At 36.3% G+C, this 24,509-nt stretch overlaps 1 protein-coding gene and 1 long non-coding RNA gene across 11 annotated transcripts in view; one reads left to right on the forward strand and one right to left on the reverse strand.

Moving 5' to 3' along the window:
• The window catches only part of LOC148125769 (uncharacterized), a 116,090-nt gene extending 114,169 nt beyond the window's left edge, over positions 1-1,921 (reverse strand). For both annotated transcript variants that reach the window (XR_015743423.1, XR_015743424.1), the window contains exon 1: positions 1,840-1,921. This is a non-coding gene — a long non-coding RNA (uncharacterized LOC148125769). The remainder of the gene's footprint in view (positions 1-1,839) is intronic.
• The window catches only part of PCDH15 (protocadherin related 15), a 579,778-nt gene that overhangs the window by 113,825 nt on the left and 441,444 nt on the right, over positions 1-24,509 (forward strand). For 5 of the 9 annotated variants that reach the window (XM_087932353.1, XM_087932355.1, XM_087932354.1 and 2 more), the window contains exon 1: positions 2,333-2,406. The exons of 1 other annotated variant lie outside the window; for it this stretch is intronic. The gene's annotated coding sequence lies outside the window, so the exon portion shown is untranslated. Of the gene's footprint in view, positions 1-2,332; positions 2,621-24,509 lie in introns of those variants that run through there. 3 more of the 9 variants (XM_087932352.1, XM_087932350.1, XM_087932348.1) reach the window with 3 other exon arrangements.

Consider the following 24,509-nt stretch of genomic DNA (forward strand, 5'->3'; position numbering starts at 1 on the left):
GCAACAATAATAGCTAAAGCCATTCAGCAATATCCCTTCAGATCTGCGGCTTTCTTTAGCATCTTAATGCAGGTAGGATTTCTTTATTTCCATGCTGTTCTTAAAGTTGCTCCAATGAACAACCTGCAACATAAATGTTCCTATTTTTTTAATGATAGTCCTTTTTTCTTTAATAATTACAATATTAGTGCTTTATCTTTGCTTGTAGGAATTTATATCGCTACTTCTTGACTCAAATTCATACCACTTGCCCCTAACTCAAGACTCCATGTAAAAATATTGTGCTTAAAGTTCCAGGCATTTTGCAATGGTTTCAGAGTTGGGCAGTTTTTACTCTGTTTGCCAGATAAGATTATCAGATAAAAGACATCAAAGCAAGTGTGACCCATGTAGACCAACTATTTAGAGCCATACTAACAAGAAATAAGATTGTCTCTGCTTTGGATTTTGAACAGTAGAAAACAGGTTTAAACTGTTACAAATAAATGGATGAATAATAGCAATAGCACTTAGACTTATATACCATCCCACAGTGCATTACAGCACTCTCTGGGTGATTTGCAATGTTGGCATATTGACCCCAACAATCTGGATCCTTATTTTACAGACCTTGGAAGGATGAAAGGCTGAGTCAACGTTGAGTTGGTCAGGACTGGACTTCAGGTTGTGAGAAGAGTTTGCCTGCAATATTGCATTCTAACCACTGGACTCCTTAATGACTAGTATTTAACATTCTGCGACACAATTTGAATCTCATTTGTACAAAAGAGGCATCCTTATGTGAGGTCTTGGCTTCTGCTTCCCTCCCAAAGCTGGAGTAAACCTTAAGAAAATCTTGGTCTCTCTTGTAGGAAACTAAGAACAGCTCTCCCATATCAGTTCAAATGTATGCTAATATATGCCAAATATACTATTAAAACTCATTCTCATGACCTTTAACTTGGTGAAGTAGTGCATCATAGGACAATAACTTTCATAGCCATGGTACCTGAAATGGGCTAACTAATAGATGTGTCAAAAAATCTAGGACAATTGATTTTTGACCATTGACCAAGAGAATGAAATTTGGCTGCTTTGGTGCAACTGATTGTTGATGGGCGGCTGCTGCAGTAACATCTTCTTTTCTCAAGGTTCCATTACAATTTCCAAGTCAATTTCACAATCTCTTGATCTTGCCAACCTAGAGCAGCCTTTTACCTGCTTGATCAGAGGGTAAATAGGGAGGAAGGAACATTTCTAATGCTCTCTGCCAGACTCCAACAAGGAAACTCAATGGAGAAGCTGACAAAAAAGTTGGAAGTCACTCCTAATCCCACTGCTTTTTTGCTCGCTTCTGGCATTCTCTGTTTCTGTTAAGGAAATATTTCTGAAATGATGAAACCAAAAGGTCATGGGTTGTCTAGTAAAACCTTAAATTCCAAATTTAGAATTCTTTATACATGGATCTTAAAAGTAGGACATAAGCACAATAGTACTTTTTGTGGCCCAGCAATTTATTGATAGACATATTATGCAGGTAATACCAAGCATTCACAAGTAGTGGATATTTATAGTCTAATTCTCCATGAAATTAACTTCTAAAACTTTTCAAGAAGTACATCTAACAAACAGAATTGTACAGAAGATTGCCCAACACTTTGCAACCCCTCATTTCCCTTCTACTCCCTCAAAATGGCAAATATCCTGTTTTGCTGTACAATATATTAAAATCACATTACTGAAAAATCTGTAAAATCTAAAATGAATATACATTTCAGTTGCTATACATTTCCAGAAAGAAATATTGTTCAGAAAATATTGTTTTCAGGCTAAATCATTTGGAATTGGAGACAGACGTACCTTGGCAGGAAGGCCGCTCTATTATTCTCTTTCACCTAAGAGATTTAGCATAAGGTAGAGTTAACCACCAACAACTGCTTGTGCTGAGAAGCTTTAGGGAGCTTATTCCATTTGATCAAATGGTATGTTGTAAATGCATGTAAGCTGTTGTACTGCTTTATAACTGATGAAGCAGAAAAAGCCAATGAAAAATCTCTGACAAAGGATGATTTGGACGCACAAACACTTTCAAGGAGCTAGCTCTTGATGATCAGTAGGATATCAATTTGTCTTTGGGCTAAAACACCTGCTACTAATTGCCAGCAAGAGCTCAGTGGTCACTGCAATGTTTAGCCCACTCAGCTCTCTGCCTCTGTCCCTTTTCAGTAACTGCTGAGAACAGGAGAGATAATTGCTATTGCTTTAGTGTCAGTAAATCAATGTGCAGACCTAATAGCTACAGATAGAGGGCATAAAAATTCCTACTTCCAGTGTACAGCTAGTTATTAGTAATGACTAAAGGAGCTGGAGCACCAGCACAGCGTGGAGACTAGGGATTTGGGGGGCTTTCTGTTTTAATATGAAAAGGTATTTGTTCTTTAATTTTTTTGGAAGGGGAGGGTTTTGATTGTGTTCAGTATTTCTTGTGCAAAGAAATTATTTTGGATCTGCTCTTCGTCTTGTATACCTAATGAACAAAATGAAGTCTTGTTCTTTTGTGTGGGATGCACACTGTAACCAGGCATAAGCAGGAAAAACTTGATACATTACCTTGGGTAAGCATGAAACTTTCAACCGTTCCGTAAGTTATTTTTACTCATTTGAAATGGAAGATGACGGTAAACTATCTGAAAAGTTATGATTCTCTTAGAGCAAGTAATTTGTTTACTATGCAAATCGTCTGCTTTGAATTTATAGCTGGAAGCTGCAATAGTGAAGTGGTACTGATCATTTGTTTAAAGGATGCTAAACGTCTCCTTTTAAAAATAGTTTTCTTCTGCATTTCAGTTTTGTTGCACTTCCTGCTTTTACTTTATTTAGCAGTGATATGCTTTTAAAAATGTTTGTATTATTCAATATATGCAGTTTGATGTGATGTTAAGATACTTTAATTATAAATTTGACTGGTCTACCCTTTTTTGTTTTTTGTTAGAAGAAAACAGTTGACAAGGCTGTTATTCAGAAACAAGGTTATATTTTATTTGGTATGTAATGAGGCACCATTTCATCCATATATTAAGTTAATTGGAACGTTGTGCAGCAGAAACATCAGTTTTTTAATCTGCTGCAGTAAGAAGCACTTTAATACAAAGTAGGTACAGTAATAAAGTCAGGGTGTTTTATTGTGGAATGTCAAAATGCAATTTCCTAAGCATGTGTGCAAAATTTGCTTTTCAGTCAGGTTAAATACACCTGTGGCATTGAACTTTGTGTGCTAAATTAATGCATATTATCCGTGTCTGTTGATGGATTTCCCCCCCCCCTTTATTTGGATGGAAATTCTTATTAACAATTGTGCCATTAATTAAAAATAATATTTATACATTTGCATCCCTTCTTTCTAGAGTCTCACAGAGTGTGTTGTTAAATAAATATAGCAAGTTGATGATAGGAAAATACTTTACACAAAAGTGTTTATTTTAAGCGTTCTTCCTCTCTTAATTCTCCCAGAAAAGATGGGTCTACTTTCATATGCACGTATCTATATTTTTTTCATTATTTGGGTTTAATTGTTCCTTTCCCTTTTTACTTAAAATAATTGTCCTATGGCTGCCAGAGTGTTATGTGATGCTTCTGTCCTCTATTGGTGTTACTCAAGTTTCAGCAACATAATCCACCTGATCTGGTACATCAGCTCTATGAAATGAGAGTGCACTTAATAAGAGTCAGTTCTGCTTTATAAAGAGGTATTGCTCTTTCCAACTATCTAATGATGTGTTTCAGTCTGAATTTTAGCTGCAATCACATTGTCTCATGAGTTACCCTTGAGTGGTAAGTATGTGCAGGCTGTAGCAAACTCTGAAATTTCTTCTCTGCTTTATTGTAATCTACTGGTCTTAAATCACTGGTTGGAATAATTGCGTTGTCATCTTAGCTTGGATATAATAGCTTTGCTAACAGAGCAGTCACCTGTAAAAGTAGCGGTGTTAAAGTTTTTAATATACTTGGGAAAGTTTTTTTATAGTGGTTTATTTATTTGCTGACATGTACATGTGGTGAAATTAGTTGTGCTGAATTAATTATCAAGATAAAGTTTGTGAACTGCATAACTGAGTTTATTCTATGGGATTAGTTGACTTTAACAGTTGTAACATTGACTACATCATGCACATGTCTACAGATAGCGACAATTTTTAAAAAGGTACTTTAATTGAGAGTCCTGATAACTTATTGATCAGGTGGGAGATTGCAGGGAGTGGCTCTCCTAACCTTCTTTCTCCTATCCAGCTGCCTGTTTTCTTAGCCCCCTTCTTGAATGTGCTCCTTCTTACCTGGGAAACTGCCACTTCATTACAATCCATCACAATATGATTATTTTAGCAATACTATTGATGCAGTTGGCCATTTTTTTTCCGGGTAATTTTTCAACTTCCCATTGGAGCCTTCAAACCTGGTATTTCACCACGGCCTGTCATTCAGGGAGTAATCAACTCTGGTTGTCTTTAGCTTTGGGAGATCTCCCCATGTTTGCTAAATTTGTCTCCCACTGGAGAAAGGCATATAAAACTAGTTTTGTGAATATACTTATAGTCACAGATATATGGACATAGTATTAGACCAGAACAGTAAAGATAATAGTTTGTCGCAGTTACATTTTTAAAAAAAAGTATATCCAATATATCCATATTTTAGGAAGCTGTACATGTTTTTTAGAAATGTGTTGGCCCAGCACTTTTAGTATCACCATTTTTAGCAACTTCAAACTATATTACACCTAATTTGGCCATTAAGTTCAGTTTCACTGCTCTCTATTGTGAGTTTTTTAATGGGAAAAAGGTGGTTTGCCACTGGCTTATTCTGACATATTTTTCAACTTCTTAATCTAGTTTACAGGCCGAGTATTCCCTTTTCATTTAGGTACAATAGCCACTAATTCTGTTCACATTTTAATCTCAGACAAGATTGGCCAGCTACTATTATTTATACTGAGACTTTTCAGCAGTTCCTGCTTATCTTAGTGCAAGAACCAATCTCCTTCCTTTTTGATAGGACAGGAATGGATGACCTCATTCCTAGTTTATCTCCTACCTGATGGGAAAGCAACCCCACTTTTTTCTTTCATCATATGAAAGTTGCTTTTTTTTTGTTCTAAATTTGAATGGTCACTAAATGAACTATTGTAAATCGAAGACTACCTGTATTTCATATTTCACAAATGATTCTGTTCCAATCCACTGTCATACCTGCCTCTATGTCCACTCTCTGTTTTCTATAGACATTCCATACTATGTGGGCTGCCTGCATTGAAAAAAGTTTTTGCGGGTACTTACATGTATGGCATTCGGCTTTGTTCGGGTATTTTCCCACGTCATTGTAGTTGTGCTTTTAAAGTTGTAACAACGTTTCGGCAGAATCTCATCTGCCATCATCAGGCTTCTGTGTGTGTGTGTGTGTGTGTGTGTGTGTGTGTATATATATATATATATATATATATATATATATATATATATATATATATATATATATATAAATATCTGTGCAGTAATAAAAAGTAAAATTCTAACCTTATGTTGCCTTATCTCTTCTCTCCTCTGTGAAACTGACAAGAGTTCAGCCAAGTTTTCCCTTCAAGCCTAAGAAACAGGAAGAACTTTTTCTGTGCTTTTCAAGCCTAAAAAAGACATGCCTATCAAAAGGAAAGCAGTTAATATGTGCTTTTTTTGCAGGAGAAAAGAAGCAGGGAATCCACCATGTGAGGCCATATAAACTCCTGCCAAGGGTGTCTGCAGAGAATGGTTAATAAAAATCAAGATGGCAGCCACAATAGCGTGATTGAAGTTGTGGTTCCTGTTTGTTATATGTGTTGCATATGACTTGCAGCAAAGAAATTATATTGATTTGCTTATAGAATAGAATAGAATTCTTTATTGGTCAAGTGTGTTTGGACACACAAGGAATTTGTCCTCGGTGCATAAGCTCTCAGTATACATAAAAGATATAAGTGATAAATCATGATCATAGTCATCATAAATACATTCATCACGAACCATAAGATATAACACTTAGTGATATTCATAGGATACTAAATAAGCAATCAACAAAAATCATACTAGGAAACTAAATAAAACAATATAAATTGTAAGGATACTAGCAACAAAGTTATAGTCATAAGTAGAAAAGGAGATAGATAATAGGAAGGATAAGGAGAATAATAGTAATAGAATAGAATAGAATTCTTTATTAGCCAAGTGTGATTGGACACACAAGGAATTTGTCTTGGTGCAAATGCTCTCAGTATACATAAATGAAAAGATACATTCGTTAAGAGTCAAGAATCATAAGGTACAAGACTTACTGATGGTCATAGAGTACAATAAGCAATCAAATCATATTAGGAAACAGTCAATATAAATAGTAAGGATACAAGTGACAAAGTTACAGTCATACAGTCACAAGTGGGAGGGGATGGGTGATAAGGAGTGATGAGTGATGATAATGCAATCTTAGTAATAGTTTGACAGTTTATTTATATTTGTTTATTTATTTTGTCAAGCAATTATAACATAACAGGTATAAGTATAAACATAGTTATGGATACATGAAATGGATACATATAAGAAAAATAAAAGAAATAAAAATAAAAAAGAAACAATAGGACAGGGATGGTAGGCACGTTGGTGTGCTTATGCAGAGTGATGGCATGCGGGGGGAAACTGTTCTTGTGTCTAGTTGTTCTGCAGTGCTCTATAGCATCATTTTGAGGGTAGAACTTGAAACAATTTATGTCTGGGATGTGAGCAAGGGGTCTGTAAATATTTTCACAGCCCTCTTTCTGACTCGTGGAAGGTAGGATGGAAGCAATTGTTTTTTCTTCAGTTGACCATATCCAAAGTATAAAACCAGTACTAGGTTTTATATCAAGGAAATATGAAGAAAACAGTAGGTTATATTTGTAATAAGTCATCAACCCTACATTTAACCACAATATAATGTAGAAGATGTCATCTTCAAAATGGCCTTTGATATAAAGAGTGCAGTCTTGCACAAGTTTGTTCCTTCAAAAAATAAGTTTCTCCTAGGTCCTCTAGCTCATGACTCAGAGACTCCTTTTTCTGGTAGCCAGACTGAAGAGAAGGTCATCATCATGGCTGAAATGAAAAAAGCTTTTTTTAAAAATAAGCTGTTTATTTCCAGGAGTTTTATGAGAACAGCTGAAAGCTGCAGTGTGGAAAAGCACTTAATCCCACCAGAGACGCATTATAAATTGCAGAATTAGCTTCACTTTATCCTCAAATTATACACACTAATTTTTTAGTTCTCTGACCAGAGAACTAACAAAGTCTGTCATGTATCTTACAATAGTTTATCAAAATTACATTTAGAATATTACTTGTGTTTAAATACCTTACTTTTGGCTACCCATTAATAATCATACAAATTCAAACCTAGTTAAAAAATGTTCCCCATACAATCAATGCATATTAAAGGAGCATTCTCTATATTAATATTTATTATTTCAAGTGAATTGAAATATTTAATCATTTCATTGTTCTACTTGTAGCCCTCCTTTCAAACAGCAGCCTTCTGCTAACAGCAATTAAGATAACCAAACCATATTACAACTTTTCTAATTCAATTACAAACTTCCCATGAGTAAAGTGTTTTTTATTGTTTTATCCTTGTGGATATGCAAAATTTATTTCTTTTTATCACATGTTTTTATTCAGATAGGGTCTTGCTTGTCTGAGCTATTTACCCATGGTGACAATACATCATAAAGAAATAATATGAATATTACATTTGTCTCTGTGTAGTGCACTGTGTGTTCTGGCTTGTTTAAATCATAGAAAAATGTTGCTCAAAAGTCAGGATATGTTATGTCTGGCAAGTGAAAATTAAATTTACTAAGCAAAAGGGGAGAGAGAGAGAAGAGAGAGAGAGAGAACGAGGAAGGAAGGAAGGGAAGAAAAAGGGAAGAAAGAAACATAGAAAGGAAATTATATATCCTTATTTATTTATACTGTATACTGTATACTTTATACCTTATACTTTATTCATACATACATACATACATACATACATACATACATACATACATACATACATACAATAATTATACATCCTTATTTCATCCAGTTCAGGGAGAAACAATGTCTACATCTCTAGAATAGATTTTTCTAACCTGCTTTAGGATGATTGATGATGAGGATAATGGAGGTGTACATTAAATCATATCTTAGAATCTAGATTGGGGAAAGGGTGTAGAGGTAATTCCTGAAAGAAAAATTAAAAAGCCTGCTTGCTTTTCTTTTCAACCAAAGCTGTGTGTGGTAGATAGGCTCAGAGCAAAGATAACTTTATTTAAAATAATCAATCTTGCATAATGTCTTTTGAGTGTCCTATATGAAAAATAGATTTATTAAGTGACAGGACAGGTTAGCTTAATGTTAAATGCTTACCGAGAACTGGAAATACAACTTGACTTTGCAACTTGGTGATTTCATGGATGCGTTCATCCATTTAACAACAATACAGAAGTGGTTTTCCCATTGCCTTCTGCCAGGATGTTTTCTGATTTTTGTCTACGGCTTTTACAACTTTAGACTGTCCTGATGGTTTCCCATCCAAATACCAACCAAGCAGTGGTGGGATTCAAATATTAGTATTACTGGTTCTGTGTGCGTGGCTTGGTGTACGTGGCAGGGGAAGGATACTGTAAAATCTCCAGTCAGAGGTGGCAATTTGCCAGTTCTCCGAACTACTCAAAATTTCCGCTACCAGTTCTCCAGAACTGGTCAGAACCTGCTGAATACCACCTCTGCAACCAAGACGGACCTTGATTAACTTCCAACTTCAGAAAATATCAAACAAGTTATGCTGTCTGTGGTTACTTTAATTATGAGAGGAAAAAGTATTATCCAAAAAATTTATCCATGTTCTGGTAGAAAAGCTGCAAACCTTTCGACCCTTGTGGAATTATCTACCAAGACTGATCTAATTCTAATACAGCACACTGTCAAAAAGATCAAGTTCTCTAATAAAAGGAAATGGTGAGTTGATAAATAATAGTTCCTCAGGTTTGCCTTTGCTTTCTAGATTGAATTTTTATTACAAATACCAGATCTTTTCTCTTTCTCTAACCACAATAATATGATTTGGAAATTTGATGCAATGAAAATTTGATGCTTGTTTTTACTCAGAGTATGCAAAAGTTAAAATCTCTCTCCTTTTTCTCCATATATAGCTTTTCACGTAGATGATATGACCATGTGGTAAATGAAAAAGGTAGATCAGTCCTTATGGTGATAGGAGACAGAGTGGCTCAAAAAAGTTGGATATTTCTTTGAACCTCTTCCTGAACCCTTCAAATCTAATAAATAAGAGCCATGTAATACAAATAGTAAAAGCTGAGGTTTTTTTTTAAATTAAAAAATAGCATACAGTAAATAGTAAAAGTATATGAATTGGCTTGTTTAGAATCTAAAAATTGTACAAGTTTTCATCATGACTTGGTTCATTACCTACAGAATATGATTATAGGTATCCTTGACTTACAACTGGTCATTTAGTGACCAATCAAAGTTCCAATGGACCTACCTGAGGGGTACTTTTGAGCTGGATTTGAAGTTCTGATGGCTCAGCCCCCTCTGGTCAGGTGGCTACACTTAGGTCTCTTGGCAAGACGGTTGCATTTACAGTTGTTTGCAGTGTCCTACAGACACATGATGGTTTTACAATGGTTTTATTTCCAGTTTTTGCCAAAACTGTGCCTATACTAAACCATTGGTTTGTTTAACACCCACAGCCTTTACTTAATGACTGCCACAAAAGAAGTTATAAAATTGTGTCAGCATGTGAGGATCTTTTCACAGGAGAAATCAGATTAAATGCGGTGTTTGAGAACCAGCAAGGTATCTGACAGATCTAACTTTTCCTAAGAGTAGAATAGCATTTTTTAAGAGGCAAACTTAATATCCTCCCCTCAGCATTCCTGCAGGGCAGCAGAGGTGGTATTCAGCAGGTTCTGACCAGTTCTGCAGAACAGGTAGCAGGAATTTTGAGTAATTCAAAGAACCAGAAACTACCACCTCTGACTGGCCCACCCCATCTATTCTCTGCCTCAGTCCCAGCTGATCAGCTGGCTCCTGTTTTGTTGCCCTGCATAGGAGAAGAAGCTGGAAAACAGGTTGGTGGAGGAGGGAATTGAAACTTTGCAGTATCCTTCCTCTGCCACGTCCACCAAGCCACGCCCACCAAGGTACACCATGCCCACCAAGCCATGCCCACAGAACCGGTAGTAAAAAAAAATGAATCCCACCATGCAGGGCAGGTATGATAAAACCCCAAGAGCTGAACCAATATGTACATGTGGGAATGGGGAAGTTGAAGACATCGCACACGTCCTATTGTGCTGCAAGTTCTACAGGGACATCAGATCAATAGACATACTCCCTCTGGTAGAGAGATCAGATAATTTCTATGTGAACCATCTCCTCCATGACTCAAATCCAGTCACCACTCATGCAGTAGCAAAATTTTGTGCTGCTGAAATAGCAATAAGGAAAAAAAAACCTAAAGAACTAAATATTTTATTTTATTTTATTTATTTTATTTTGTCAAGCGATTATTAGATAACAGGTATAAGTATAAACATGGTTATGCATACATGAAATGAATACGAATAAGAAAAAAAAGAAACAATAAGACAGGGATGGTAGGCACATTGGTGTGCTATGTATGCCCCCTACAGACCTCTTAGGAAAGGGGTGAGGTCAATAGTAGATAGTCTAAGGTTAAAGTGTTGGGGATTTGGAGAAGAAATCACAGAGTCAGGTAGAGTGTTCCAGACATTGACCACTCTGTTGCTGAAGTCGTATTTCCTGCAGTCAAGTTTGGTGCAATTAACCTTGAGTTTGTATCTATCGTGTGCTCTTGTATTGTTGAAGTATTCACTGACAGGTAGAACATTGGGTCCTTTATATTACTACTTTGCTTAATTATTTTCCAATAATTTTAGAGAACATATTTATTTTAACGTTTAACTTTTGTGCCGGTTTGTGACCATAATAAAGATTGATTCTGAAAATTGCCTCAGCCTGTGACCAATCCATTTTATGACGATCACGAATTATGACCTTATTGGACAGGCTCCATTATGGTTGTAACTTGAGGTCTATCTGTATTTAATTATCTTATGGCCTGACTTGGCTCCCAGCAGCAACATTGACAATTTTATTGAAGTTTCTTAAGGAACATTTTCAGAAGGGTTTGTCATTGCTTTCTCAAAGCATGAGTATGTCAGGTCCAGTGTTACCAGCATGGCATTTGATAGAAATTCTTAATATATCTAATATACTGAAATCTAAACCTTAATCTTAAAATCAAATGAAGTGTGAATCGTTAGTTTTAAAAGACTCATTATCTAATAGAATTAAATTGAAACAGCTACTGCCTTTGAATTAAATCTAGTTTTACATGTTGATATCCATCTGCTCTTAAGTGTTACAAATATATGATGGTTCCGATGGGCTTTAAATTAATACAATTTAATTCTAACAACTTTAGCCTGGTTTGATCTAATTATTTTACTATCCATTTGATTTGCATCGTGCTCGTTTTTTGTAATGTGAGAGACAAATGTTCTCTCTGAAGTTTGCCCCAGAATGTAACTTTTGCACAGTTAACTTTGGATACTTATGTACAGCTATTTTTTTCCTTATAATTAGCACTGCCTTCTGTGTTCAAAATGACCCTTTGGCCATCATCCAGATTTTTCTAGGGTTCTAGTGTGCACATAATGTTCTGTGCAAAATTAAGGTTTCCCCACTCACAGGATGTCTTAATTTTGGATTTTTTAAAAAAAAACCCACATAGAATTCCTTATTCACTCATAGTGCAAAACAACCACTCATTTTTGGAGGCACAGGCGTTATACCAAGTACACTTTCTTAATTCAGAAGAGAAAAAAAAAAGGCTTCACATTATATATTTCTGAAAATATGTAAACTTTTCTCTCTTTTTACCAGATGAACGTTCATTTTTATGTAGCTGTATCTGCAATAAAGATTAGCTGAACTGTGGAGTCTTTTGCTAAGTCAAGCAAGGAATCACGCTGAGTCATGAACTTTCTAGAGATCTGTGATTTACTGCTGAGACCTAGTCAGGTCAAGAGAACCTTTTTGCTACTGTTGCTTCTTTCTTTCAATAAAAGCTGAGAATCCGGGCATTATGACTTATCTGGAAGCATAACCCAGGTACTCTTCTTGCAAAGTAAAATTCTTCTGATCAGCAAAAGCAAATTAAAGACACTCATTTACTTAAACTTGCCACAGTCTGATGGAATTTAAGTTTTAGCCCAACAGTAGATAATGGTTTGATTCAAGAACTTACTAAAGTAATCAGCTTTGAGTCCATATTTAGAGCACTGAAAACTGAACTGAATCCCCAAATATGCTGGTAAAACCAGCATAGAAAATCATTGTTGACTCATGTAAACATTGTATAGTGCTTTGTGGCAGTCGGATTGATTCATTTCACACAAAAAGGATGTCTACTTCACCTCTCATATCTACTCTGATGGGAAGTTTTGATGGAAGCTTTGCCAGATTACAAAACTTGGCACTACCACACTTGTTCTGTATGGGGCTATTTTGAAAAAAGTCCAGAAATTTCAGCTGTTCTAGAATGTACAGCTAGACTGTGACCAAGTTAAATTATAAGGGCATATGTCTTGCTTGTTGAAACCGCTTCACGGGCTTCCACTTCTTGTGTTTGGGAATAGAGTGCACTGAAAATACTAATGATAACCTCCAAAGTCCTAGCTTCCTTGGTACCAGATCACTTGAAAGGCTGTCACATAACCTAGCCCAGCGTTCAGGAAACTCAGGGACGTTCTTGTCTCTGTCTTGTTCTGACCTTTATATTACCTAAAGTATCCTTTGATTGAGGCAACTGGCAAATTTCATAAATAAATGAAAATAAATCTTTAGCATGCTTATGCTTAGGAGGAATGCGGTGGCTCAGTGCTAAGACGCTGAGCTTGTCTATCAGAAAGGTTGGCAGTTCGGTGGTTCGAAACCCTAGCACCGTATAACAGTGAGCTCCCATTACTTGTCCCAGCTTCTGCCAACCTAGCAGTTTGAAAGCATATAGAAATGCAAGAAGAAAAATAGGGACCACTTTGGTGGGAAGGTAACAGTGTTCCGTGTGCCTTCCGCATTTAGTCATGCCAGCCACATGATCATGGAGATGTCTTTGGATAGCGCTGGCTCTTCGGCTTTGTAACAGAAATGAGCACTGCCCCCTAGAGCGGGAAATGACTAGCACATATGTGCGAGAGGAACCTTTACCTTTACCTTATGCTTATTTTTAATACAAGGTAGTCTCTTAATCAGGATTGATTATTGGTTCTGCAAGAAAGGGACTATTGTATTTAGACTTATTTGTGGTTAGCCACATAACCAGATGTTTAAACTGGATATGGCATTTGTATCCACCTATTGAATCCTTCCCAAGGACCTGGAATAGACAGATGTTATGATTCGATGGACTTAAAGTACCATTACTGGATGTAAAGAACTTGGAATCTTGCACCCAAGGCATCTATTGCTATTGATTATACCTTTGCTCTCTTTTTCTGCCATTGTTGTTCTATTTCTATGTGCAGGATGTTGTATATTCTGATTTTCTCCAGTTCTTTCTTTCTATTCTATTGTCTCCAGATACAGTTATCCTGGAGGCAATAGCTAGATTTTTTTTTTAGTCTTTCTTATTGACAGTTGTTAAGTCTGGGATGTTATATGGTAAGCACTTGTCTGTTTGCATTCTAAAGTCACAGAGCACTTTAGTGTCATCTTCTTTATGTGACTGATCTATTTTGTGGTCCCACCAGTTCTTGACTGCTGACAAGTAGCATTTCTTTGCAGACATTCTAATACACTGTTGTTGCTATTTTGTCATAACATTGCTTGTAGACTTCTGTGTGGCTTTCTTGCAGCAGCTAACCATGTGGTCCACTGTTTCTTCAGCTTCTTTGTAGAGGCAGCACTTACCATCTGTTGCTATTATCTCAATTCTGGCTTTGTGCACATTTGTTCTTAAGGGTTATTTTCTTAAGGTCTTGTGCAGTTAGAACTATCCCTTCTGTCTCTCTACAAGAAAGGGGCTGTTTCATTTAATTATGTGTGGGGGTAATCTTAATAACAGGTAAACTTAATAATTCAAGTCATAATCAAAATTGTAAGATCTATTAAGGTAGCAACTAAGAATATAGGCAGTTGTAAATTAATTTTCACAAAAGTTAGGGTATTCAGATCTGTAAATATTGAGAAAGTCCCATAGGTATTGCTCTGATGGTTCCAGTCAAAGTTTGCATGAGAACAGATTTTTCCCCCATAAACCTTCAGTTTCAATCGGTAAATCCAGTATTTTGTAATGTTTACAATTGTTTTTCCTCAATCCCAGAATCATCTGGAATAGCAACATCAATGATCAATCAATTCTTAAAAAAAAAAAAAAACTTCTTAAATGCCTATGTCAAGGTTGAACCCCTTTTGAAATATTAAGGACTCATCGCTTTTCAACTTGTCAAAGAACTGGGTAGGAAGGAATGCAGACGTAACAAAAAGACCATGAAAGGCAAGAACCCACCAAGGCCACTCTGACAGAAAAGTCAATGGTTCTCAAAACAAAAGGATGATTCCTAATTAGACAATGTGACCAACCAAAAGTGGGAAAGAAAGAAGCTATTGTTTAAATATACATGCATTGCGCTGGAAAAAAACAAAGTTGGTTTTGATTCTTCAGTACCGAAAAGGTGTCTCCAATAAAGTTTTACTTTTGGGATTTCAACGTTCCTGAGAGTGCCTACTTTTATTTGGTTCACAAATCAAATGCCTGACATTTCTGTTTGGATCTTGAAGTCCCATAGGATCTTAAAAGTCTCATTTTCCAAAATCTTCTCAACTTAATGGTCCTACTCAACACATCACGTTGAGGTGTCAAACTCAACACATCATGTTGCCATCACATGATGTTTTGTGACATTTTCCCCATTCGCAGAGCTGGGATGGATGTGGCCTGCACATGACACATCTGGCCCGCAGGCCGCCAGTTTGACAACTCTGGTCTAGTGGTTCTTGCTACATTTACGTTTAAACCTCTGGCAAAGTTTGCAATAAGGAATTTGACAACTCGGTCATGATGCTGTTCATAATCAGCTTGTGAAATTTTCCTGCAACCCCTCACCAAATGGTCAATTGTTTCATCTTTTTTTCTACTAAGGAGATATTTACTATCATTTACTACATGTTGAATTTACACCTTCGTGCAATTAATTGGCAAAGCTTTTTATTGAGCTGGTAAAATAAAGCTTTAGTTTCTTTAACAGTTGTGATCTTAGCCAACCCCAATGTGTTTTTTTTTAAATTGGCTTTTCTTTCTGTATCCTTCAAGTATTGACCATGCATTGGCTTTTTCTTCCAGTTAACAAATCAGTTTTAAATTGTTTTCTTTCTATATTCAGCCTTCACCTTTGTTGTTTTCAAGAGTTTCCCTTTTTGACTGCCTTCAGCAAAGGTTCCTAGCTTCTCTTAGTGTTTTCATTTAGGCCATGTTCTTAATGTTGTCATTCAAGCCAGGTTTTTCTTCCTCCACACTTTGTTTCACCTGTTATCCTAGAATAAAAACACTACCCTTTGTGCAGTCCTTACTTTTGTACATTGTAATGAAGTACTTTGTCAAGCTCACCAGCTAAGGTTAGAGTTAGGTTGGTGGATAATTTTAGTTTTGGATGAAGGAAACACACTGAATTTATCAAATAGCTTTTCATTTTGATTAGCTGGACCATTATTTTGGGTCTAGAGTTTTGAACATATTCAAAGTAAATAGTTATTCCCTAGACATGTTTCTGTAGCCTCCATTTACATTTGTGCCCTTTCTCCCACTTATTAATAATTGCTTTCTTGGAACATGTATCCTTTTGTTGGCAAAACTGAGGCAAAACTGGAAACCGAGTGCCTCTGTTTGTCTTTCTTAAACATCTTTTTTCCTATGAGCAGCTGATAACTTGATTCTTTCCATTTTTTTGAACATATCTGGAAAGACATTTTTGATATTCTTATAACCCTATGCAGTACCCTGTACAGTATTGCCAAGTTCATTCCCTTGGATATCTGAACTGTTAAGGATATTTTAGCCAAACATTTTTTAAAAAATAAATTTTATTTTTATTTATTTTATTTATTTATTAAATGTAGATGCCATCTTATTATTGAACAAAATTATATTCCTGTGTTCCAAACATGGAGGTCAATGGACCAAGCTTCTATTATTCCTGTTAAACCATATTTGCCTTCTTGTTCTAAGATTTCAGGTCCATCATGCTTTCTCCCCATGTTCTAAGCAGCAGCATAAAGATAAGGAAGGCTGTGAGCTTTGTGAATCAATATTCTTCTTTTCCTAAAAAAAAAAGTATAATAATTTTTGAATAAATATTTTCCAGTGATTAAATAGGCTTTTTGAAAGCAACATTTCCATTTCCTTTTTTCAGTGTACAGACATTTATCTGAGATTTTTGTCTTCGATCCCTGTAGGTTTTAATTTAAAGCCCTTTGATCATACTTACCAAGCTCTGACCAAAGACATTTTTCAAGTAATTCTGAAATGCAAGCAATTTCACATTTCATGCCAGGACTTCAACATCCAGATAATTTGGACCACGGTCTCAGAAATCAAATCTCTCCCATCAACACTATTTTTGTAGCCAATATTCATTCACAACATGTCTTTCTTCCTTTCCAGTTTTATTCCTTATGACTGCAAGAAAGGATATGAATTTCTTGAATTCACTCCCTAGATCTTAAAGGCTATGGTCATACATTTATAGTCATATTGTCATTTGTCTCCACATGAATTATCTGGAAGAATAAATATTGAGTGATCTAACAGAACAATCTGAGGTCAATCACATCACTGATTCTTGTTCCTAGTAGACAATACATTTCATATCCCAGTGGGTCCATTATTTATATTTATTTTGGTTTTTCATAGCAGTGAGCCTCCAGCTGCCAATACTTTTACTTTTATATGGAATGCAGCTGTGTTCCTTCTGCAGTTTAGGCAATCACCATTCAGTTTCCCCTTGTGTAGTTTGTCTTTTTCTTCCAGATATTTGTTTGTTTGAAAAGTCTGAAAACTGAAAACTGTTTGAGCGGAGTATAATTTTGCCTCTGCTCATCATTTTTCCCAGTTGTTCATTTGTTTGTCTTCCTTATGGAAAGGGACTCCCATTATCCATCTTCTCTTTTTGATCTAACAAATCTTTATTGTCATTTTCAGCTGAAGTCAGATCTCAAATTGATCTAACCCTCTGATTTATTCCTCAGTCACTGCTGTGATGTTGCGTTTTCTATAGATATATTCTCTATCATTTTTAGGAAGATACACAAACTTGCTGCAAGGATTATGAGCTTTACTCTAGTCTTATGATTTTTCTTCTAAATAGATGTCCCAGTAGAATAGAGGGAAGGGCTATAGTCTGAAAATATAGCTCACATCAGAACTGTAAAAAATTAAGAATGGCTTAAGCCTTCATTATCTTCCTTCCTTGCTTAAACGTTTCTTGTGTAGTTTCCTCAACACGATTACACTGGCATCAACAGTTTACCAAGAAGCAGAAGATATCTCCATGTCCAAATGTAGAATTGTTTTGGGGCCTTACAAGAAATGATTTTTTTTTAAAAAAATCCTATATTCCTTGGAATACAGACCTGGTGAACTATCTCAAGGGACAAAGAAAGTATCTGCTATAGTTTCCCAAAGAATAGAATAGATAGTCCTTGACATTTGATCAGCTGGGACCAAGTCTTCTATCAATCAGTGATATAGTCATTAAGTGAATTGTGTGCAATTTTGCAGCATTTTTCCACGGTCATTAAGCAAATCACTGTAGTCTTTAACCAAATCTGAAGCCAGCTGGGAAGGTGGCAAATAGTGATGATGTGATTCAAGGATGCTGCAATCATCATGAATACCTGCCTATTACTAAACACCCAAATTGTAATCATGTGATTGCTATGACAGTTGTAAATACACTATTGTAACTTTGCAAGGTTGCTAAAAATGGTTGTAAATTGAAGATTATCTGAAAGTGTTTGAATGTGATTGTGATTCCCATAATCTTGCCAGTGCAGTTTGTTAGCACCACAATAAAATATTACTTTAGCAGAAAACAGATTGTAACACATCATTCTTTTCCACTTGGCCACAAAGTTTTAGATACTGTGCTGCAAAATAACTTGGGAGCATTCCTTTCTTTCTCTATACTAGTTCAGCACTACTATAACAATTAATTTTATACTAGCAGCTGAAACCTCTTTTATCATTGTGGTTACAGTAGCCACATCATAAAAGGTTTAGCCATATAAAAGATTTAAATCTGGATAAAAGGCAAAGTAGTTGTATGAAGGAGTTACCATGCTGTTTCTCACCATGTTTTTTTTCAGGCCACTTAGAAACTAGAGTGTGTAAGTGAATTAGTTGTATGAAATATGAGTTTATCTTTAAAGGAATAAATAAGAGTGCTTATTTCCTCTAAGAACACTTTATGTGTTCTGTATTCAACCAACATAAATCAACACTTTCCTTTCAATTTTGTTGCCTTTATATTAAGAACTGGCCAGTCAATCTTTGTTTCAGTTGTAGATCATTATAAAATATATACAATTACAACCATTCCAGGAATAAAAATGTAAAGTATAGAATAGCATAATAACTTTATTATGGGGATTACTAACACCGAATGGTAAAATGTACACCAAGAAATAACTATAAAAATGTATTATTGTTGATATTGAAATGGTAAAGAATAAAATATGGTGATATGGTGTAAACATTAAAATGAAGTGCCATAAAATAAATATATATTATATATATATATATATATATAAAACATAATAAATATATATTTTACATAGCTGGCATATCAACAAATCTATATAACATTGAGATCTCATACATTTTATGTTTAAAGAAACTCAACAGGTACCATAAGTAGTCTATTTGAAATTACAGTAATTAGAATTTAAAGTCTAAATAACAGACTAACACCGGTGTTTTAGTGGTTATTTATACAAAACTGTAAAACTTTCTAAATCTGGGGTAGTCTAGTCTATAATTTAAAGTTTTTGGAAATCTAGAACCACTGAAAGTGAAATTACTACTCACATGGAAAAGCTACATGGGTAGAAGGAACTTTTTACTTATACTTCACTCATGTTAGTGAATGTTGGAATAAGTAAAATGTTTAGAACACTGGTTGAATAACAACTAGTAGCATAAAAGTAATAAACTAGCATACAAGTATTTGCGCTCTCTCTTTAATTTCTTGCATAATTCAAATAATGTTTTGACATATGCTTGTTCCTGATGGCTTACACCCAGTAGTGGGATTCAATTTTTTTTACTACCAGTTCTGTGGGCATGGCTTGGTGGGCGTGTCAGGGGAAGGATACTGTAAAATCTCTCGTCAGAGGTGGTATATGCCGGTTCTCAGAACTACTCAAAATTTCCACTACTGGTTCTCCAGAACTGGTCAGAACCTGCTGAATACCATCTCTGCTTACACCTAGAAATCTTATTACTGTACCTTCCAGTGAAGAGATTAAAATTACACACACACACAGACACACATCCTCCTCATATTCTCCATTCCTCCTCAGGTTCTGGTACATTTCCAACTTCTCACACTCCCTCTTCCTGATGTTTCTGTCACTTGGCACCACTACACCTATTACCATTGCTGTCTTTTGATCCTTGTCTACTACCTGATGTCTGATTGATTGGCTAGGTCCTGCCAATCTGTCTGGATCTGGCAGCAGAATGGGACAACTCATCACAGCCAACTCGCCATAGCCAGCTCACCAACTCGCCAGAGTAGCCAGTTTGATATGGAGAAACTTGCCACAGACCAATTCAACAATTTCATTTATTTAAAATACTTAAACAAATATTTTAAATTTTGTCATTCACATTTCATTTTGTCCCTCCTTTTGCATCCTTCTTTAATTATTCTATTTCACCATTTCCTTCACATTATGTAACTTTTGTCCCACAGCAAGTTGTCCTGTGGCAAGTTGGCTGTAGCAAGTTGTCCTAGACCCATCTGGCAATCCCACAGGATCTTAACTCCCCTGTTTTCCACAGATGTGCAGATGTTCCTGAACAAAGCCTACTACTTTGTTGTGCCATTCAGTGTATGTGCTTCCTGCTTGTATCTTACACCCTGCTAATTATATGTTGGATTGCCTGTAATATCACTGTATATTCTACATCTCAGCTTCGGTTTAGTGTGGTAGACCTCCTTCTGTGTATCTAGCATCTTCTGCTTCAAGTATATTCAGTCCCTCCCAGGTCAATCTCATGATCAGGAAAGCAAGTCCATGAAATCCTAGTGTCAAATTGCTCATTAAAATGGAGCTTCAGTGCTCAAAGCCTTGGACCATCTCTTTCCTGTGAAGAGAGAACATCTTATTTTATATGTTGCTTTGGGGGGGTGTTTCTGTTCAAATTACTTGTTACAGTTAAACTTGTTCTGTTAAGCTGCTATGTTTAATTTTTTCCCCCATTTTACTGTTGTGGCTCCCCCAGAGTAGTCCCACGGTGAAATGAACAGCAAACCATAAAGCTTAAGTTCTCCTTACCTGTCAGTTTGATTGTTGCCTCAGGATTCTCAAAAGAACAATTTGTCCAGCAACTGGTCATTGCCTGACACTTGGCAAAGCATATCCTTAATCCCCACACACTTCTGTAGTTCCATCAGCCAACTTCTCTCTGATCTTAGCCTCTAATGTTATTTTCCGGGCGGGGTGGGGTATGTCCTCTGTTTTTCACAAAGCACGTTCAGTGGCTGTTCATTGCTTTGCATTATGGTGGGAGTAAGGATTGTCATGAGGAGTCTGTTGGCTTCTTCCAGCATGCTTAGCCGATGGTATTTTTCTTGGCTTTGGTATTTGGTCTTGAGGGTTGACTGTAGCTCATTTGTCCATGATTTTATGCCCCATGTCATCTGCTGTGCTTGTAATGGAGGGGGTGTGAGTGAAGTTCCAGTTTCAGGTGTTGACCACACATCCAGTTCTTCAGGATCCTCTTGAGTATGGGATGTAATGTGTAGTTGGTACATCTCAAATTGTGAGAGCAGATTCCTCTTCATTATGTAGGTCTCTATCCATTCATAGTTCCCCCATATGATTCATATATCCCCTATCATTAGGTCAACTCTTAGTGGCACAGTGGTTAGAATACAGTACTGCAGGTTTCTTCTGCTGACTGCTAGCTGCCTGCAATTTGGCAGTTCGAATCCCACCAGGCTCATGGTTAACTCAGCCATCCATCCTTCCATGGTTGATAAAATGGGGACCCAGATTGTTGGAGACAATATGCTGACTCTGTAAACCATTTAGAGAGGTCTATAAAGCACTGTGAAGCAGTATATAAATCTAAGTTCTATTGCTATTAGATTATGAGATTGTCCTGGTTTTCAAACATATGAATTGGTATGTTAATCTGAGCAACATCTGGGTCACAATAACTTTCTTGTTTCTTGTTTCTGTCATATCTGAAATAGGCAGATGAAGTGGTAGAGGATCTTTGCCCAAGGATGCTTGCTGGTATTGAATTCCAGAATCCCATGTTAAAGGGTGGCACTCCAACCACTACACCATCCATCTACTTCTAACGCACTGCATACACACACACACACACACACACACACACATACACACCTCGCATGTGGGTAGGTTTGTTGGTTGATAAATTTATATGACAGTATTTGCTTACAATAAGTAGCTAGCAATTGTGAAGTATTTTGCATTGTAGACTAATCTTATTTTTTTTAAAAAAATTCAAATTTGTTAACATATAATTCAAATATAAATGTATGCAAAGACATCATTTTAGTACATTTTTTAACCTTTCATTTTTTTTCCATCTAAAATTTCTATCCTGATTCTAGTCCAATTACACAAAGAATGTATCTATTCTTGATAATTAGCCTTTGCAGTTGAACTGACATGTTCTATTTTAACTGAAATACAAAAGCCCTGTGAAATTTTGTTTTGCTGATAGTTGAAGCCAGAGAGGTTATCATGATAGAAAGTTTGAAATCCACAAACTATGTCAGGTATTTTTTAAAAACTAATTTATGTTGAGTTTGTGGCATTCTAAAGATCATAGATTTATTAATGCCAAGCACATGCAGCTGAAATTCCTAAGGGAAAGGGAGTTCTTTGATTTTAAAGTTCTTAAGTTTATTTTATTTACTGGTGGAGATTTCCTTAAAATAATTGATTGGGCAAAGTTGATTCTATTCTTGAGTGTGTGTATGTGTGCGTATGTATGTGTGTGTATGTATATGTATCTATGTGTATAACCAGCCCAGCACACCAGTGTGTGATCTGAGCTGCCATCTCTCTCTATAAATACTGATGCAGTGGCTCAGTGGCTAAGGCACTGAGCTTGTTGATCAGAAAGGTTGGCAGTTCGACGGTTCGAATCCCTAGCATCATGTAATGGAGTGAGCTCCCGTTACCTGTCCCAGCTTCTGCCAACCTAGCAGTTCAAAAGCATGTAAAAAAGCAAGTAGAAAAATAGGGACCACTTTGGTGGGAAGGTAACAGCGTTCCGTGCGCCTTCAGTCATGCCGGCCACATGACCATGGAGATGTCTTCAGAAAGCGCTGGCTCTTCGGCTTTGTAATGGAGATGAGCACCGCCCCCTAGAGCCGTAAATGACTAGCAGATATGTGCAAGGGAACCTTTACCTTTAAGTCAAGAACTATTTGAATTTATCTTCCTCCTGGACAATTTTATCAAGGTCCTTTAGTATAAATAAGACAGTAAGACATATAGTTATCATTAACATATGGAACTGAGGAGCAGTTTAATATTTTAAAAATAGCTAAGGTTTGTCTGAGTTGGCAGCAATTGCATAATTAAAATGGAGAACTTTACCACTCCACCTTTGTGAACATCTACATTCCTGATCATGTTGAATTTTGATCAAACCTTCATCTGGGCTTAGGGAGTAATATAGCCAGAAATTAAAAGCTGCAATAGATCAAATTGGGGATGAGGCAAACTTACTTAACAGAGTAAGTTGAACACTCCCCAGGAAAATGGTTTCAATCAAAAAATATTTTAAAAAAATAGAAAAAGAAAAAGGGTTTCAATCAAAATCTCAGCAGTGTCTGAGACAGGCCCTAAGGGAGATGTAATCCAGCTTTAACTAGGCAGGAACATTTGAGATAGAATGAGGAGCACAGAATATCATGCTTAGAAATGTTAATAAAATAGCTTTCAAACTAGAGGCAATTCTTATAGACCCATAACAAGGCACCATATAAAGCAAGCTCAAAACAATTACTTCGTATCATTTAATTGCTGCAGGAATTAGCAGTCTTCCCATGGTGACTTGTGTACTTAACGACTACAGAATGCAAGTTTGAGAGACTCTTTGATGAAGCTTGCTCGATTAATTATCAGCAGGTAGAAGATTGGAAATGGATGTCTAGATCCTTAAAGCCCTGCACCTGGTCAAATATTCTCTGTTGAATGTTCTATCTAATCAGAGAAGTTTTAAACTTGCACTGTGACTACGAGTGTGCTTATAACTGTGGAGTTAAAACAGCTTGTTCAGGAAACAGTGTCTAACTTTCAGAAGCGAAGTAAATTAAATATGAGAATATATGTCATTTATTTTCCTATTTTCATTCCAATTCAGTGATCATTCCAGACAAAGATCTATATGTATTTTGGGGTGCATTATTTTCATAGTATGTGTTTTTGAGCACATTTGCACATTTATGGTCAGAAGCAGTCCTGGGGTTCAATTTTTTTCACTACCGGTTCCGTGGGCGTGGCTTGGTGGGTGTGGTAGGGGAAGGATACTGTAAAATTCTAGTCAGAGGTGATATTTGCCGGTTCTCCGAACTACTCAAAATTTCCACTACCGGTTCTCCAGAACTGGTCAGAACCTGCTGAATACCACCTCTGATCAGAAGTATTGCAGAATGAACAAAAGTATTGCAGGATGACCATTCTGGGTCATCCACTGGAACAAAAGGTTTATTCTTTCACGTTCATCCTCCGGGAACTTCTCTCACATGAATGAAGGCTAATGTTTTTGTCCCTGGATAATGTTGTAGGATCCAATCTGGGTCAGAGGTTTAGTCTTCTGAGGATACTTTTGGACTAGCGCTGGAGCCCATCCTCAGGGAGGGAACTTCTCTCTAACCAGAATATATGCTTTGCATAGTATTATGTGATGCCTGGTTGTGTATGGCTTTTTACTTGTTGATTGGGGTGTTGATGACTGGCTATTAAATCATTGGCTGTAGTTTCCTTGTCCTTGGCACCTAAGTACCTAATAAGCACTAAATCAGCATTCCTGTTGACTGATAAGGGGGCCGTACCTGCTCAATCAACAATCTCATTAGCAGCTAAATTGAATGCATATCCTTGTTCTTTGCAATGGGA

The sequence above is a fragment of the Pseudonaja textilis genome, chromosome 4 (assembly GCF_049901715.1).
Source record: "Pseudonaja textilis isolate UNSWEBS1 chromosome 4, rPseTex1.2, whole genome shotgun sequence".
NCBI lineage: Eukaryota > Metazoa > Chordata > Lepidosauria > Squamata > Elapidae > Pseudonaja > Pseudonaja textilis.